Raw genomic sequence first — 16,927 nt, 5'->3', positions numbered from 1 at the left:
AAGGCGACCGCTGTTAGGCTTTTGGCGTTCCCCAAGGCCACGCTTATTCTACTTTATTTATTTTTTCGGCACGGCGCCGTTGCTAGGCTCGTTGCTATGCGTGGCGTCACCGCAACGAGCACGTGACTACGCTGAGTGAGCAGACCAACCACAATCCCTTCACACGCTCGCCAGAGCCGAAGCCGCGTCCGAGTGAGGGCGGTCGGTCGGAGCAGTGCAGTGCAGCTTGGCGGTGCCGGCGGTCTTACTGTCCTGTGTTGAGTGCAGCTGTGGTGAGATCCGCATATTCGGCGTTCAGTGTGCTACAGGAAATACGTTAGCATGGTGCAGACGGCGTAGGTGGTGTAGTTGGTTTTACGATTCGACTCTGTCCAGATCCGTTGTCATAGTTCAAGACGCACTCGTAGCTGCTCAGGAGGCCCCGCACGAAGGCAATAGACGGAATGGCCGGAGGATGGGCGAATGGCGTCGCTTTACTAGCTTGCCTTTCGAGCTCACTGACTCATTGAAGACGCGCACAGTGCCGTCGAATCTGTGGTCGCAACAAGTTCTCCTTTTCTTGTGTTGTTTTTCTGAAAAGGTGAAAATTCGTTCTCGAGGCGTCCCAATAGCGCGTCTATTCGCCGTACTGTTCGCCGCTTGAGAATAAGCCTTGGAATAACCCAGAAACGCAGCCATGTAGCGTTAGCGGCGGAGTAATTTCTGAGCTACGTCGTTAGCTCGATTTGGACCTGCGAACATTAGAGTGAAAATAGTTGTCGTAGTTGTCCTCGCAGCATTATTTATGCCGAGTAGGTGATGTGCGCGACATTTTTATCTGACTGGTTCAATTATCGTGTCCCAATGCAGGCGTGGTGCTAACAGCGGACCGTTACAGAACGGGGCGGTTGGACGTGATTGAATGATACCGTCGGCTGCGCTGGTGACGACGTGGTGAGTAGAGCGCCTGAGTGCGACACTTGGGAGCGTTGGACTGAAGAAGTGCGATGGTGTATTCGCATTGTGACTTTTGGTGAATGAGCCGTGTGCATGAGAACATTATTCTGGTCTGGCTGCTCGGAGCCTTTGTGTCGAGGTGAGCGTTTAGCGGTAGCCGGAGTCCCTGGAACCGCCTGGCCGTTGCGTGTTAAGGTTAGACAGCAGAGATCCGCGCCGATCGCGTGGAACTCAGCGACTGCAAGGAGAGTTTTATTTTTTAGCAATGGCTCGTGCCTGATTCATTCCTGAAACTTTATGTTTAGTATGGTGTCCGCTAAATTAGCGTTTAGAGTGTTGTGGACAAAATTATGTGCTGTGATTAAGGGGCGGTCTGATTGAGTTGCTATGGGTTTGCTACGTGAGAACGATGCGACGTATGCAAACGAGCACACGTTTCAGGGCTTTGCGGCGTCTTTTCGTTTTTTACAACAAATCTGTATGCCTCTACCGTGCAACGAAATTTTGTGTCGTCAGCAAAAACAGCAGGAGTGGAAAAGTACCGAGATATATGACACAGACGTCGTCTCCTTTCGTTAATAATAATAGTTGGTTTTTTGGGGAAAGGAAATGGCGCAGTATCTGTCTCATATATCTTTGGACACCTGAACCGCGCCGTAAGGGAAGGGTAAAGGAGGGAATGAAAGAAGAAAGGGAGAGAGGTGCCGAAGTGGAGGGCTCCGGAATAATTTCGACCACCTGGGGATCTTTCCCCGCCGCGGTGGCTCAGTGGTTAGGGCGCTCGACTACTGATCCGGAGTTCCCGGGTTCGAACCCGACCGCGGCGGCTGCGTTTTTATGGAGGAAAAACGCTAAGGCGCCCGTGTGCTGTGCGATGTCAGTGCACGTTAAAGATCCCCAGGTGGTCGAAATTATTCCGGAGCCCTCCACTACGGACCTATTTGTTCCTCTCTTCTTTCACTCCCTCCTTTATCCCTTCCCTTACGGCGCGGTTCAGGTGTCCAAAGATATATGAGACAGATACTGCGCCAATTCCTTTCCCCCCAAAACCAATTATTATTATTATTATTATCTTTAACGTGCACGGACATCGCACAGCACACGGGCGCCTTAGCGTTTTTCCTCCATAAAACGCAGCCGCCGCGGTCGGGTTCGAACCCGGGAACTCCGGATCAGTAGTCGAGCGCCCTAACCACTTAGCCACCGCGGCGGGTGTCTCCTTTCCTTAAAACCAATTTTTAGTTCACATTCCTAACCCGCCGCGGTGGTTCAGTGGTTGGGGCGCTCTGCTACTGATCCGGAGTTCCCGGGTTCAAACCAGACCGCGGCGGCTGCGTTTTTATGGAGGCAAAACGCCAAGGCGCCCGTGTGCTGTGCGATTTAAGTGCACGTTAAAGATCCCCATGTGGTCGAAATTATTCCGGAGCCCTCCACTACGACACCTCTCTCTTCCTTCCTTCTTTCAATCCCTCCTTTATCCCTTCCCTTACGACGCGGTTCAAGTTTCCAACGATATATGAGACAGATACTGCGCCATTTCCTTTAAAAAACAATTATTATTATTATTATTATTATTATTATTATTATTAATAATATTATTATTATTATTATTATTAGCGTTTCGGCTCCGTCGAAACGCAGCCACCACGGTCTGGTGCGTTTCGATGGAGGCAAAACGCTAAGGCGACCGCTGTGAGGCTTTTGGCGTTCCCCATGGTCACGCTTAGCAACTTTATTGCTTTTAAAGTGAAATCTTTACTACGCTAGCCAGCGAGGCATTGAGGCTCTTCGCACATTTGAGCCGTGTGCCGTATGCCGTGGCCGACGAACGACGGTGAGCCGCCGTTGCCTAGTAACGCCGCAGTCGCGCTCCAACAGATGGCGCTGCCGTCGACGCCACTGCCGTCGCAAATCAGAACGAATTCTAATCTTCATTTTCTCTAACACATCTAAATCTTGCGATCCTAAGATTTTTTGATATGAGCACAGACGGTACCTGGCCGCTGTGTGATGCAGAGCAAGCTGATACATATCGCATGGTATGAGCTTGTCCCTCCAGTCCTAACGCTACCCCAACTACCAAGAAAAAAAAAGAGGCGTGGGCAACTGCCCTGCTCAACTGCACTGACCTTACGGCCCAACGTGGCCTAGGCAGCCGTGCTCTTAACTGCAGCTGCAGCCAGTGGTCTGCCGGACTAGGCAACCGTCTCCGCCTGTTCTGGTCACCTAATTTTTTGGAAATAAAATTAATTTTTTCTCTCTCTCGCCGCTCGCTCCACCAGATATACTCCGCTGGGGTAGAGGGAGAGGACGTGTCGCCTCGCGGGGGGTATATATACATGCGCTTCGCTTCAGTGTATTGTAGAAGGTATAGTGTAATTGGTATGCATACCTGATACCTCATTTAATATCTGCTGCAGGTCCTTGGATCCAAGATAATAAACTTATTTAGGAATATTGCGGAGTGCTAGACGCACTCTGGCGCGGGTCGGCCCGGTATTGCACTGCATATGCGATCGGCGCGGGGCCAATGGGCCTATTAGCGCACGGCGCCTTTTCTATCTTGCTCTCCTATCCTTTACGTCTCCTACTTTCAGCGCGTGGCAGCGAGCGCTTCTCGGCTTGGGCCAGTAGGCAGGCCCTTTTCCTTCTTCCTCGCATCAACGACAATCAATCAATCAATCAATCAATCAATCAATCAATCAGTATATTGTACTCGTTATGGAGAGCGCGAAAGAGACACAACATCAGTTCCTGTTAGTCGCTCAAATATGCTTATGGTACCTCTTTAATTGGCTCGACGACTTACATTCTCTGCGCCGCGTATACCTGTGTATGTCAATGTATCCGGTAGCCTTGGCATATGTATATATGTAAATAAATTTTTTCCAAACACGACAGAACGATGTGAGGAAGAGTCAACGCGCTCATGAGACGCGAGAAAAACGCGCTGCCCGACTCGAGAAGCGTCCTAACGAAGATGCGGTTAGATGTCGTGCCACGTGCAAAAGCGACTTCTCCACTGCGGAAGAGGCCGGTTTCAGTTCTCGAGGACGTCGGAATGAGACGCTGCGCACACGACGTGCCAATGACACGAAACCTTCGCAATTCAACAATGGCTAACCAGAGCTAAACCACAGCCAATTTTTTTCGGCACGGCGCCACTGCTAGGCTCGTTGCTATGAGTGACGTCGCCGCAACGAGCACGTGACTCTACGCTGAGTGACCAGACCAACCACACTCTCTCCAGACGCTCGCCGGAGCCGCAGCCGCGTCTGAGTGAGGCCAGTCGGTCGAAGCAGTGCAGCTTGGCGGTCGTTTTGTGCCGGCGGTCTTACTGTCCTGTGTTGAGAGCAGCTGTGGTGAGATCCGTATATTCAGCGTTCAGTGTGCTACAAGAAATACGTTAGCATAGTGCGGACGACGTAGGTGGAGTAGTTGTTACGATTCGACTCTGTCCAGATCCGTTGTCATCGTTCAAGACGCACTCGTAGCTGCTCGGGAGGCCCCGCACGAAGGCAATAGACGGAATGGCCGGAGGATGGGGGAATGGCGTCGCTTTACTAGCTTGCATTTCGAGCTCACTGACTCATTGAAGACGCGTACAGTGCCGTCGAATCTGTGGTCGCAACAAGTTCTCGTTGCTTGTGTTGTTTTTTCTGAAAAGGTGAAACTTCGTTCTCGAGGCGTCCCAATAGCACGTGTATTCGCCGTACCGTTCGCCACTTGAGAATAAGCCTTGGAATAACCCAGAAACGCAGCCATGCAGCGTTAGCGGCGGAGTAATTTCTTAGCGACGTCTTTAGCTCGATTTGGACCTGCGAAGATTAGAGTGAAAATAGATGTCGTAGTTGTCTTCGCGGCATTATTTATGCCGAGTAGGTCACGTGCGCGACGTTTTTATCTGACTGGTTCAACCATCGTGTCGCAAGGCAGGCGAGGTCCTAACAGCGGAGAGTTATAGAACGCGGCGGTTTAGCAAGATTGAATGATATCGTCGGCTGCTCTTGTGACGACGGTGTGAGTCAAGTGCCTGAGTGCAACCCTTGGGAGTGTTGGACTGAAGAAGTGCGATGGCGTAGTGGCGTTGTGACTTTTGTGAATGTGCCGTGCGCATGTGGACAATATTCTGGTCCGGCTGCTCGGAGCCTTTGTGTCAATAGGTGAGCGGTTATCGGTAGCCGGAGTCTCTCGCTTATCACCTGGCCGTTGCACGTTAAGGTTAGACAACACTGATTCACGCGTACCGCATGGGACTCACCGACTGCAAGGTGAGTTTTTTTACATTTTTTAGCTCTGGCTCATGCCTGATGCATTCCTGAAACTTTGCTTAGTTTGGTGTCCGCTAAATGGGCGGTGAGATAGTGTTGTCTGTCAAAATGAAGTGCTGTGATTAAGGTGCGGCCTTGATGAGTTGCTATTGGCTTGCTATGTGAGAACGATGCGACGTATGCAAACAAGCGCACGTTTCAGTGCTTTGTTGTGTCTTTTCTTTGTTTACAACGAATCTCTATACCTCCACCTTCCAACGAAATTTTCGTGCCTTCAGCAAAAACCACAGGAGTGGAAAAGTACCCAGAAATATGAGACAGTCATCGTCTCCTTTCCTTACAACCAATGTTCTGTTCATACTTCTTCCCTTACCGCGCGGTTTCGGTGTCCGCCAAGATACGCACTACAGGCGTCATTTCCTTTCCTTGAAATTCGTATTTCGAGAAATAAACTGCGCACAATCTGTCACATCGTGGCTGACACTCGAACCGGGCCATAAGAGAAGGGGTAAGGGAGCGACAAAGAGAAGAAAGGAACAAAAGTTCTGTAGTGGAGGGCTCCGGAATAATTTCAAGTGCAGATGTTAATGATTTTAAATTCCGTCCAGGGTGCAAGTACACTACCATGCATTCCAGCTAGCCGTGTTGACAAGCCAGATAGCAATTCCTTCCTCAGATCTTAAGTGCATTTCCACCGCCGAGCAGCGAAATACTGCTTAAACCCAGGTTGCCACCAGTGACAAAAAAAAATCGCCATTGTTCTATCAAATTTTAAAACAAACGCGATGCTACGTAGACTATGCAAAGAAACAGTCCTCGGTTGCACCGCCATATTGAATAAACTGCGGCATCCCATCGATGGTTGAGAGAGAGAGAATGAAAAGGAAACGCAGGGAAGTTAACCAGATGTGAGTCTCCGGTTTGCTACCCTACACTGGGGATGGGGGATAGGGGTTAGAAAGATGACAGAGAGGAAAACGCAAAAAAAAAGGAACGTGCACACATGGAGACACACACACACACAAGGCGTTGCAGTTAAAGTCTTTCACACAGGCCGGTAGATTATAAGAAGCGCAAAAGCGCTTGCACGGCCTTCTTCTGCACCCGCCGCGGTGGCTCAGTGGTTAGGGCGCTCGACTACTGATCCGGAGTTCCCGGGTTCGAACCCGACCGCGGCGGCTGTGTTTTTATGGAGGAAAAACGCTACGGCGCCCGTGTGCTGTGCGATGTCAGTGCACGTTAAAGATCCCCAGGTGGTCGAAATTATTCCGGAGCCCTCCACTACGGCACCTAATTCTTCCTTCTTTCACTCCCTCTCTTATCCCTTCCCTTACGGCGCGGTTCGGGTGTCCAACGATATATGAGACAGATACTGCGCCACTTCCTTTCCCCAAAAACCAATTATTATTATTAGCGGTTGGTCGTCAAGTTGGTCAAGTTCGTGGCTAAGGCATGCCCTCTGTGGACTGTACTGCGGGCAGGAGCACAATATATGGCCAATTGATTCTTCATGGCCGCAGTGGTCACAGGTTGGGGTGTCGGTCATCCCTATGCGGAAGGCATAGACTTTAGTAAAGGCAACACCCAACCAAAGTCGATATAAAAGTGTGGCATCTCTACGGCGAAGCTGTGATGGCGCTCGAAGACTTATGTTGGATCAAGTGAGTACAGTCGCGTATTTCTTAAATGTGGCTCATTCCATTGCGACTCGGTGCACTGCCGAGCAAGTAGGCGGAGCTTCCGTGCCGCGTCAGTTCCATATAGAGGAATTGGGACGTGGCGCTCCTCAGTATGGGCTGAGCGGGCAGTGTGATCCGCCCGTTCATTGCCGATAATCCCGCAGTGACTTGGAAGCCACTGGAACGTTATTTCATGGCCGGCATCACTTATATGGTGTAACGACTCTGTAATATGGAAGATTAGTTGTTCGTGCGGTCCGCGTCGTAGAGGTGACAGTAGAGACTGCAGTGCCGCCTTCGAATCGCAGAATATTGTCCATTTGTGTGGCGGTTCATCACCAATGTGATGAAGGGCAGTTAAGAGCGCTGCGAGCTCTGCTGCCGTCGATGTTGTCGCGTGGATCGTCTTAAATTTGTTGTAGCTTCAGCTGGAATGACGATTGCCGCCGTGGAGTTGCTTGGAAGGACAGATCCATCAGTGTAAATATGCGTTGAGTCACAGTAGTTCTCGTACAAATGTAGTAGCGTCAGCTGTCTAATGGCTGGTGATGACAAATCAGCTTTTTTCGAGATACCAGGTATTGCGAGGTTGATTTTTGGCTGAGCGAGGCACCATGGAGGGATCGAAGGTCTCGCTACCGGAGTGAAACAAGCTGGCAATGATTCATCATATGCAGTTATCGTTTGGCTGAAAGATGTGTGTGGCCTTTCCGCTGGTAGAGATGCTAAATGGTGACGAGGATTCCTGGCTAGATGCCTTATATGGGTCCTGAGTACTTCAATTTGGGTCTTGACAAGGTGGTCTCTAGCGATTGCTATCGTAGCCACTGTTGAAGCACTCTGAGGCAGGCCTAGACAGATCCGGAGCACTTGACCCTGTAGACTTTGTATTGTGCGTAGATTCGTTTTGCCTGTGTTGTTTATTGCTGGCAAGCTGTATCGCAGAAATCCTAGAAAAAAGCACCCTGTACAGTTGTAACATGGCACTAGCCGACATTCCCCAGGTCTTGCCAGCGAAAAACTTGAATAGGTGGCAGATGCCTGTCAACCGTTTTTTCACGTATGATATGTGTGGGCTCCATGACAAGTCCCTGTCGATTATGACGCCTAGAAACTTGTACGATCGGACCCGTCGTATTATTTGGCCATTTATCATTACACTGTAGTTTGCCATGGGTTTGCGCGTAAATGGCACTAGTGCGCATTTCTCGGAGGAAATTTCCAGGCCTCGATTACGGAGGTAGATAACAGTTTGTGTGGCGGCTCTCTGAATTCTCGCTCGCAACTGTAGGCGTGTTACTGCAGATGTCCATATGCACATGTCATCTGCGTGCATTGATAGCCTGACTGTGGTTGGCACGTGCTTAAGGAGAGCAATTAGTGTTAGATTAAATAACACGGGGCTAAGTACACCGCCCTGGGGGACGCCGCCGTAGCTATAGTGAAGAGAAGTATGGCCTTCCTCGGTGCTTACAAAGAAGGATCGCATGGATAGATAGATCCGTATCCATTGAAACATCCGACCACCCACTCCTACCTCTGCAAGAGCAGAGAGGATGGCTTCATGCGTAACGTTGTCATACGCCCCTTTAACGTCGAGGAATAAGGATGCGCAGAGACGCTTACGGCATTTCTCATGTTGAATGTAGGTCACCAGGTCGATGACGTTATCGATTGATGATCGACCGCGTCGGAAGCCCGCCATGGCATCTGGGTAGGTGTTGGGGTACTCCAAGTACCACTCCAGGCGTCCTAGGACCATCCTCTCCATTACTTTGCCCACACAGCTCGCCAAAGCGATCGGGCGATATGATGAGAGCTCCAATGGCGACTTGCCAGGCTTCAGCAGTGGAACAAGGCGACTTGTCTACCAGGTTGTTGGTAGCGTGCCATTTCTCCAAGATTCATTGTACACCTCAAGAAGAACTCCTTTCGCTCGCTCCCCCAGGTGACACAGAGCTAGGCAGGAAATTCCGTCAGGTCCTGGCGCTGATGTGCGGCTACACAAAGCTAATGCTGCCTTAAGTTCGTGCATCAAGAATGGTAGATCCAACCGGAAATCACGTGGTGGCGGGTAGCTGCTCGAAGGCGATGGAATGTTCGTAGCTGTGAGTTGGCCGGATAATCTGGCGCAGAAATCCTCTGCCATGTCAATCTCCGATCTCTTTTGAGAGAGGGCAAGCGCCTTGAATGGGAATCGCTGTACGGGAAGTGTCCGCAGCCCGCGCACCGTTCTCCATAGTTGCGATAAAGGCTTGCGTGGATCTAGCGTTGAAATTTCCAATAGAAGCAGGCAGGTGAATAACGCAACTAAAATCGATTTCGATGCTAAGTTGGCCAAGGCGTCATCGAGACCATAGGTAGCCCTACGAGATCGGCCACGGCCGAGCTCCACGGCATTATCCGATAACCAATCAGTAAGACTAGTATCGTCTCATCCGTTTGCTACTGCGCCGCTGAAATTCGCGCCGAGCCAGCGACGCTCTGCAGATCAAGGCGTAACCCGCTTCATAGTGTATTTTCCCGCTGCCGTTTTGTGAGCTTTTCGTTTGCGTTCTCGGGCGTTTCGACGAGAACAACCAGGGATCCGAGGAGACAGCTAGCGGAAGAAATGGAGGACACTTAAACTGCGTCTGTAAGAGCAGGACGCGACAGCGTGTTGCAGCGTTGGCAAGGAATCCACGGAGCGCCATCGTCCGTTTGGCGGGACGCCTTACCCGGACAATTTAGGGAAAGGAAACATGCCTTGGTGGACACCCGGACCTCGCCGTTAGGCAAGGAAATGAAAATAAAATTGGTGTTAATGATAGGAAATGACGCCTGTCTCATATATATCGGTGGACACCCAAACCGCGCAGTAAGTGATCAAAAAATTAAAGTTGATTAGCTCAGCTAATCCAGGACATACGAAGCGAAAGATGTCGGCGTGGTGACTGTGTTAATTGGCGTAGACATTGACAATGTTCTAGACGGTGTTGTCTTTGAGGAAAGGAAGGGCGCATAACTGGCTACCTGGATATGCGTACGCCTCATTCGTACTTTGGTACATGTGGCGGTGGTGAAAGACTGATGTGGCTTGAATGCATTAGCGCTGACAGCGTTGTGGCTGACATGCGGCGCTGCAGCAATAGCTAGACCGCAGCGTTCATTTGGTGATCAATCTCTCGCGATCAACCATAAACTGCATGCCACCTCCCAGGGTGGCAGCGAAGGCGCGCTGCCTGTACAGTGTGCGGAACGCAATCAAAGAAGGCTTTTGCAGTTGGACACCAACGCCACATATATTAAAGCGAGATCGGGGTCACTGTCTCACGGAGCCGGTTGTGCGCCTTTCCTTCCGTGAAAATCAACAAAGTTATGCCAATACCCTCAGTGAACTCCGTCGGCTCACTTGTTTTGTTTTTGAGGAAAGCAAATGGCACGGTAATCGCCTCACATAACTCGGTGGACACCCGAACCGCGCCGTAAAGGAGGCATAAAGGAGAAAGTGAAAAAAGAAAGAGAAACCTGAAAATTGAAAGGGGCTTTCAGGAAAAGCTGCCGCGGTTGCTCATTGATCAGGGCGCTCGGCTACTGATCCGGAGTTCCCGGGAACCCGACCGCGGCGGCTGCGTTTTTGAAGCGAAAAGCTTCACTAGGCTCGTAAACATCTTGCTTCGCGTGAGCCACACTACAGATCTGCCACAGCTGCGCATGCGCGAAACCGAGTGACGTCACGCGTAGTGCAGGTGGTCGCTGCTGCCGCAGCCGTCGTAGCCACCGCGCGCTGACTCCGTCGTCTGACCGTGAGATTGAGTGACGACCTTTCGCCATGGAAGAAGAAGACCCACAAGTTATAGCGTGGGAGTTCTTTATTTCTTTCCATTCTTGCTTTCCTTCCATCTCTTTTTCTTTCCTTCGTTCTGTCCTCCTTTCCTTCTCCGTTCATTTCTTCCTTCCACTTCATCCTTCCGCTTCATTCCCCTTTCCTTTCTGTCATTCAATGGTTTGAATCGCCACTTGGAGATTTTAATAGCCTTGTATAACGATTGTACAAGCATTGTATACCTAAAACAACGTTCTGGAAGCCCAAGAGAGGTATAGCCAAATTGTAACCCTATGCCTGAAACGTTAAGCTAAACCACGAGCATCGGCACGAAGCTTTTCGGTTCGAGATATTCAGGCTTAACACTTCAGCTAAGCCTCAGCCGAACTTTTTATGGAAGCAAAACGCTAAGGATCCACAGGTGGTCGAAATTATTCCGGAGCCCTCCATTATGGCACCTGTTTCTTCCTTTGTTCTTTCACTCCCTCCTTATCTCTTCCTTTTGCGGCGCGGTTCAGATGTCCAACGATATATCAGACGGATACTGCGCCATTTCCTTTGACCAAAAGCAATTATTATTATTATAATTTTGAGGAAAGGCGCGGCACAACGCAGCGGCAGAACACATGTCGCTTGATGCTACTAGTGGCGCATGCGCAGTAGTGACTAGGGAGCGAGAGAGAGGGAAATATCCGCGGCGGTGCGCGCGTTGTGACGTCATGTACATCCTCGAAGCACCGCCACGGCGAAATTGGAAGTTCGCAGCCAGTAAAGCTTTTGCTTTAAAGCCACCCTTCTCAGACATCACCCTACTCACTGGATGCGCCTTTGTTCATTCCAAACCATCGAACTGGCCGGAGCGGTTAGCGTGCTATCTGGCACTCTGGCACTCACCTGGCATCTGGCACCCTGGTTCGATTCCTCAACTCGACTAATTTCCTACTCGGTTTTATTTATTAATGCTTCTGGGATTTTGTAGTGAGAGCTGCATTGGGAAGAAGGGATAAAGGAGGGACTCAGAAGAAAGCAAGAGGTGCCGTAGTGGAGGTCTCCAGAATGATTTCGACCACCTGGGGATCTTTAATGTGCATTTCGTGGTACACGCAAGAGGCGTTATGCATATTCGCCGTTACCAAGGCATCCGAGGAGGAAGATTGGGTGCGCCGCGCGATTCGTCGCTGCCGTCGTCGCTCTTTCTTCCGCATTCCCTCCTATATCCTTTCCCTTATGGCGCAGTTCAGGTGTCCGCCGATATAAGACAGATACTGTGCAGTTTTGTTTCCCTAAAATCCTAGTTAATCTTACGGCCGCGGTGTCGGTCTCTAAGGCAGGCGTCGCATGGATCACACCTACTGTTCCGCAGAACGCATCAAACTGCACCTGTGTTTTATGAAAATTTGGTTTTGGCGGAAAAGAAAGGGCGCAGTATCTGTCTCACTGTATCGGCGGACACCTGAAACGCTCCGTAAGGCAAGGTATAAAGGAAGGACCGAGAAAAGGAAGAAAGAGGTGCCGTTGTGGAAGGCTCCGGAATAATTTCCACCACCTGGGGATCTTTGATGTGCACGGTGTGGAGAACCTGTTCCCCCCCCCCCCCCCCCTCCAATTTGACGCGGCCCATCTTCACCACCGTGCGTCAGGACAACATCGGCTGGGCGAGGAGGGGAGTCTCCCTCATGGGGGAAAGGGAACGGCGACGGGAGCGCCACCTCGTAGGTTACGCGGAATTCTGCGGGACCGGAGAGACGCTCTTGGGATCAGGCCAGCGTTACAAGCGGTTGGAGCCGCACGCTCTCGTCACCTTCCGCGGCAGGCGCACGGGGATCCGTTGTGCCTTGCCGGTGGAGTTCTGGTTCCAGGGAGCGAAGCGAGCGCAGCAAACGCGCACTCTGGTCGCCTTCCCCAGCAAATGCTAGGGTATGGATTTGCCCCAAGAAAGCGGCGCGCACGGGAAAACCCGGCCGCCATTGTCGGCGCATACAAATGTTCGCCGCCGATATCTCCGAAGTCGCGCCCCTGCCCCAGCCGGTAAGTCGGAAGTCTTTCTTACGTAGCCTTCTATTTCCGAGGAATGCCTCGTTGATCTTTGGTAGCTAGCTGGCCCGCTCTGCGTATTAATTACTTGCAAGTGTAATAAATAGCATGTGAGTGTTCACGCTGTATCGTCCCCTCTCTTTGTTCCCTCGAGCACAAACCCCTCCGCGGTTAGCGAGCGGGAACGCTGCATCCGCGGTGTGGGAGTGCGGGGCGGGGCGAAAGGCTTTGTCCCCCACTATATTTCCACAACTGATATCGCACAGCGCACGGGCGCCTTAGCCTCCATAGAAACTCAGCCGCCGCGGTCGGGTTCGAACGTGGGTACTCCGGATCCTGAACCGGGAGGATGGACCTTGTGAATCTAAAAGAATGCAACCACTCTAAATACTGTGTAGGCAGCATTGAGACAACTGCATGTTACTTTACCGGTCATCGGACAGTGATTGTCTCTGTCAAAACAATTGAATAAATAAACAATGTGTCTCACCGAATACTTCAGTGCTTAACATTTTAGTCAGAACAACAAACCCGGCAACATGCATAACCAGCGGAGACCTACAGATCTCGCCACGGATATCCTGGCATATCTGAGGTAAGCCACTGCTAATTTTTTTTAGCTCATGGCCAACGACACTGCCACCGGCTTTTCTGCGACACGGGGCCATTAACGCTGTCGAGTTGAAAATGCTGGAAGATAACTGCCGCACGAAACTGAAATTATATGAATTAAATTGCTTTTGGGGAAAGGAAATGGCGCAGTACCTGTCTCACATATCGGCGGAAACTTGAACCGCGTCGTAAGGGAAGGAATAAAGGAGGGAGTGAAAGAATAAAGGAAGAGGTGCCGTAGTGGAGGCCTCGGGAATAACTTCGACCATGAGGGGATCCTTAACGTGCACTGACATCGCACAGCAGATGGGTGGTTTAGCGCATATAGTTTCTTACTATTAAATAGAGGGGAAGCTGGCGCCCCATGGAGAAACATACGAAGTACGTTTGTCTATGGGCGCCCTGCCTATGGGAGGTTGCTAGAGGCCACCTCAGCCACCATTGGCGCTCTAAGCACCATGGGGCGGAAAGCTACCGACTACAGAACCACAACTTTTGGTCAAAGAATAATGAAAAAACAAACGCTTTTCGATAATCAAGAATGCCCTAGTGGTTAATACCCTGCCTATAAATTGCAACAAACCAGCAGAAAAGCATGTAAATGTAAAAGTTGCCCATAATAAGTGATGGCTTGTTCTCGTATTGGCCAGGTTTTGCAGACCACAAAAGCGAATATTTTGTACCTATCAGGCGCACAATTAAAACGAAATATGTTTTCAATAAAATGGGCGTGAACGCTATAAGAGGTTTTCTCACAGCTTTTCGGAAAACAGGAACCTCTTATTTGCGTCATGTGCTGTTGCGTTTTCGCTACTATGGCTTTTGCGCCCTACTTTGACGCCGAAGCCGTCTGCGCGCGGGGCGCACAGTGGATACGGAATGGGACTTCTCAGTAACGCCACTCTGTTTTGCCGAAATCTGACTGTCCCGCACCAAGCGGCTCATCCCCCATGACGCTTTCAGCGCACATGGTGGCTCAGGTGCAGCGCCGCCAGGTTTTACTCTAGTTAATAGTTAGAAAGTCTGTGCTTTAGCATTTAGCCTCCATCGAAACGCAGTCACCGCGGTCTCGTGCGTTTCGATGGAGGCGGAACGCTTAGTCGACCGCTGTTAGGCTTTTGGCGTTCCCCAAGGTCACCCTTATTCAACTTGATTGCTTTTTTCGCCACGGCTCCGACCTACCAGACACTCCTCGCATATATAAACTCAATCTGGCAAGGTGAGGCACTCCTCCCAATCGAATGGAAGATCGCCCTGGTCACCTTCAATCCTAAAGCCGGCAAAACCATAAACACGGACAACCTCCGCCCCATCTCCCTCACGTCTTGTGCGGGAAAGCTGATGGATACTATTGTGCGAGACAGGGTTTCTGAGTTTTTGGAAAGCAAAAATGTATTCGCAGATATTATGTTTGGGTTCCGCCCGCACCGGTACGCGCAGGATGTCCTGCTTCAACTAGACCGCGAAATTCTAAATCCCGTCGCGTACCCCCTTAATGACAAGGTAGTACTCGCCCACGATTTGAAGGGGGCTTTCGACAATGTAACGCACGACATAATTCTGACGCACCTCTCCCAAACCAACTGTGGACACAACACGTTTCAGTACATTAGGCAATTTCTCTCCGACCAGCAATCGTATATCCTGATGCAAGATGAAGAACACGGCCCCTATCAATTAGGTACGCGAGGTACTCCACACGGCACGGTCCTTTCACCTCTACTATTCAATTTGGCAATGATGAAACTTCCGGCGCAGTTGGAAAGTGTCGAGGGCATACAGAACGCGCTGTATGCCGACGACATCCCCATCTGGGCTAAGCACGGATCGGTAGGAGACATTGAAACCAACCTGCAGCAAGCGGCGGAGATTGTGGACGCTTACGCCCGCCGCTGTGGCCTTGAATGCTTCCCGGCCAAATCGTAATTTGTGCACATTCTACCCTCGCCGAAGTGCACTACCAAAATCGAACTGTCCATAGCGAGCGGACCCATTCCAGAACACGCGGAGGTCAGAGTACTGGGTCTCTTTATCAATAAACACCGCCGTGTCGACACAACACTGACCAAATTGCGCAAGGTGTGGGACCAGGTGGGCCGTATGATCCGCCGGGTTTCCAATAACCGCGGGGGGTTACGGTTTAAAGATGCCTTGCGGCTGGCGCACGCATTCCTAACCAGTCGAGTCTTGTACTCGACTCCTTACCTCCACCTTCTCAAATGTGACGAGAAAGCCCTTGAGGTGGTTCTCCGTAAGACTTACAAGCGTGCTCTCGACCTCCCGATCACCACGTCCAACGAGCGCCTCTTGGGCCTGGGGATGGTCAACACCTTCATGGAGCTCTGAGAAGCACACTTGACAAACCAATACACAAGACTCTCAAAGACGCCGTCGGTTCGCCGCCTGCTTGCCCGACTTCACATCCACCATCCAACACTAACGGAAGAGCGCGTGCGCATCCCCGAAATCTGGAGATACGCCCTGCACGTACGCCCTCTTCCGGCCAACATGACACAGAAGGACCACAGTGGCCGGCGCCTCGCGCGGGCGGAAGCCTTCGCACGCTACTATGGAAACAAATACGAAGTATTTTACGTGGATGTTACCGGCCCACATCATAGGTTTTGGTACACAGCCGCAGTGGTCCATCAAAACACCGCAGTGAACAGCCTTACGTTAAAAGCTCAAGACATTACTCATGCGGAAGAGGTGGCAAGCGCGCTCGCCGCCGCTGATCAGGACTCGCGAGTAATCGTTACCGACTCGCAGGGGCCTGCAGGAACATCGAAAGGGGCTTTATTTCCTATTTGGCATACCAAATTCTTCAACATAGTAATTATCTCGGGGCTCCCGCGTCCCGCACAATAGTATGGACTCCCGCGCACACGGGTCTCGAGGGCAACGAAGCGGCCGACGCCGCTGCCCGCGCGCTCACTCTCCGGGCATCACCCTCGCCTCCCCCGGATGCGGATTCCGACCCTAATCCGGCTCTTGCCTTCAAGGAAATCATCCAGTATTACCAATTCGGCCACGCAATCTTTCCTAAGCCCTGCAAGGGCCTCACGAAGGCGGAGGAACACTTACTCCTTCGCCTTTATACTAAAACACTTCTGTGCCCGGCAGTCATCAAACATTTCGACTCTGCGTGCACAGGGGAGTGCCCGCACTGCAGGGAAAAGTCTTCGGACATTTACCACATGGTGTGGGCATGCCAATCAACTCCGCATCTTCCCCCTATCCCCAACCCTGCCCGGGAGGACTGGGAGGCGGCCCTGCTCGGCTGCTCTGACCTGGCGAGCCAAAAAGCCCTGGTCGGGCGCGCCCGAGGAGCAACTACCGCCAATGGGCTGCTGTAATGAACAGCCCACCTAGCATTTGTTAGGAACGGACCCTTAAGGACCGCTCCACTAGCTCCCTGTATATATTTTGAAAATAAAGTTTTTCAGTCAGTCAGGCGGCGCCGTTGCTGGGCTCGTTACTATGCGTGGCGTCGCCGCAACGAGCACGTGACTACGCTGTGTGACCAGGCAAACCACACTCCCTCCACATGCTCGCCGGAGCCGGAACCGCGTCTGAGTGAGGCAGATCGG

At 51.3% G+C, this 16,927-nt stretch overlaps 1 pseudogene; it reads left to right on the top strand.

Annotated features, from left to right (window-relative positions):
• The first annotated feature begins 15,845 nt into the window (after nt 1-15,845).
• LOC144123060 (uncharacterized) lies at nt 15,846-16,693 on the top strand (annotated as a pseudogene).
• Nucleotides 16,694-16,927: the final 234 nt, after the last annotated feature.

The sequence above is a fragment of the Amblyomma americanum genome, chromosome 3, assembly GCF_052857255.1.
Source record: "Amblyomma americanum isolate KBUSLIRL-KWMA chromosome 3, ASM5285725v1, whole genome shotgun sequence".
NCBI classification, from domain to species: domain Eukaryota; kingdom Metazoa; phylum Arthropoda; class Arachnida; order Ixodida; family Ixodidae; genus Amblyomma; species Amblyomma americanum.
Note: the sequence above shows the minus strand (reverse complement) of the source record. Positions and strands in the feature narration are given on the sequence as shown.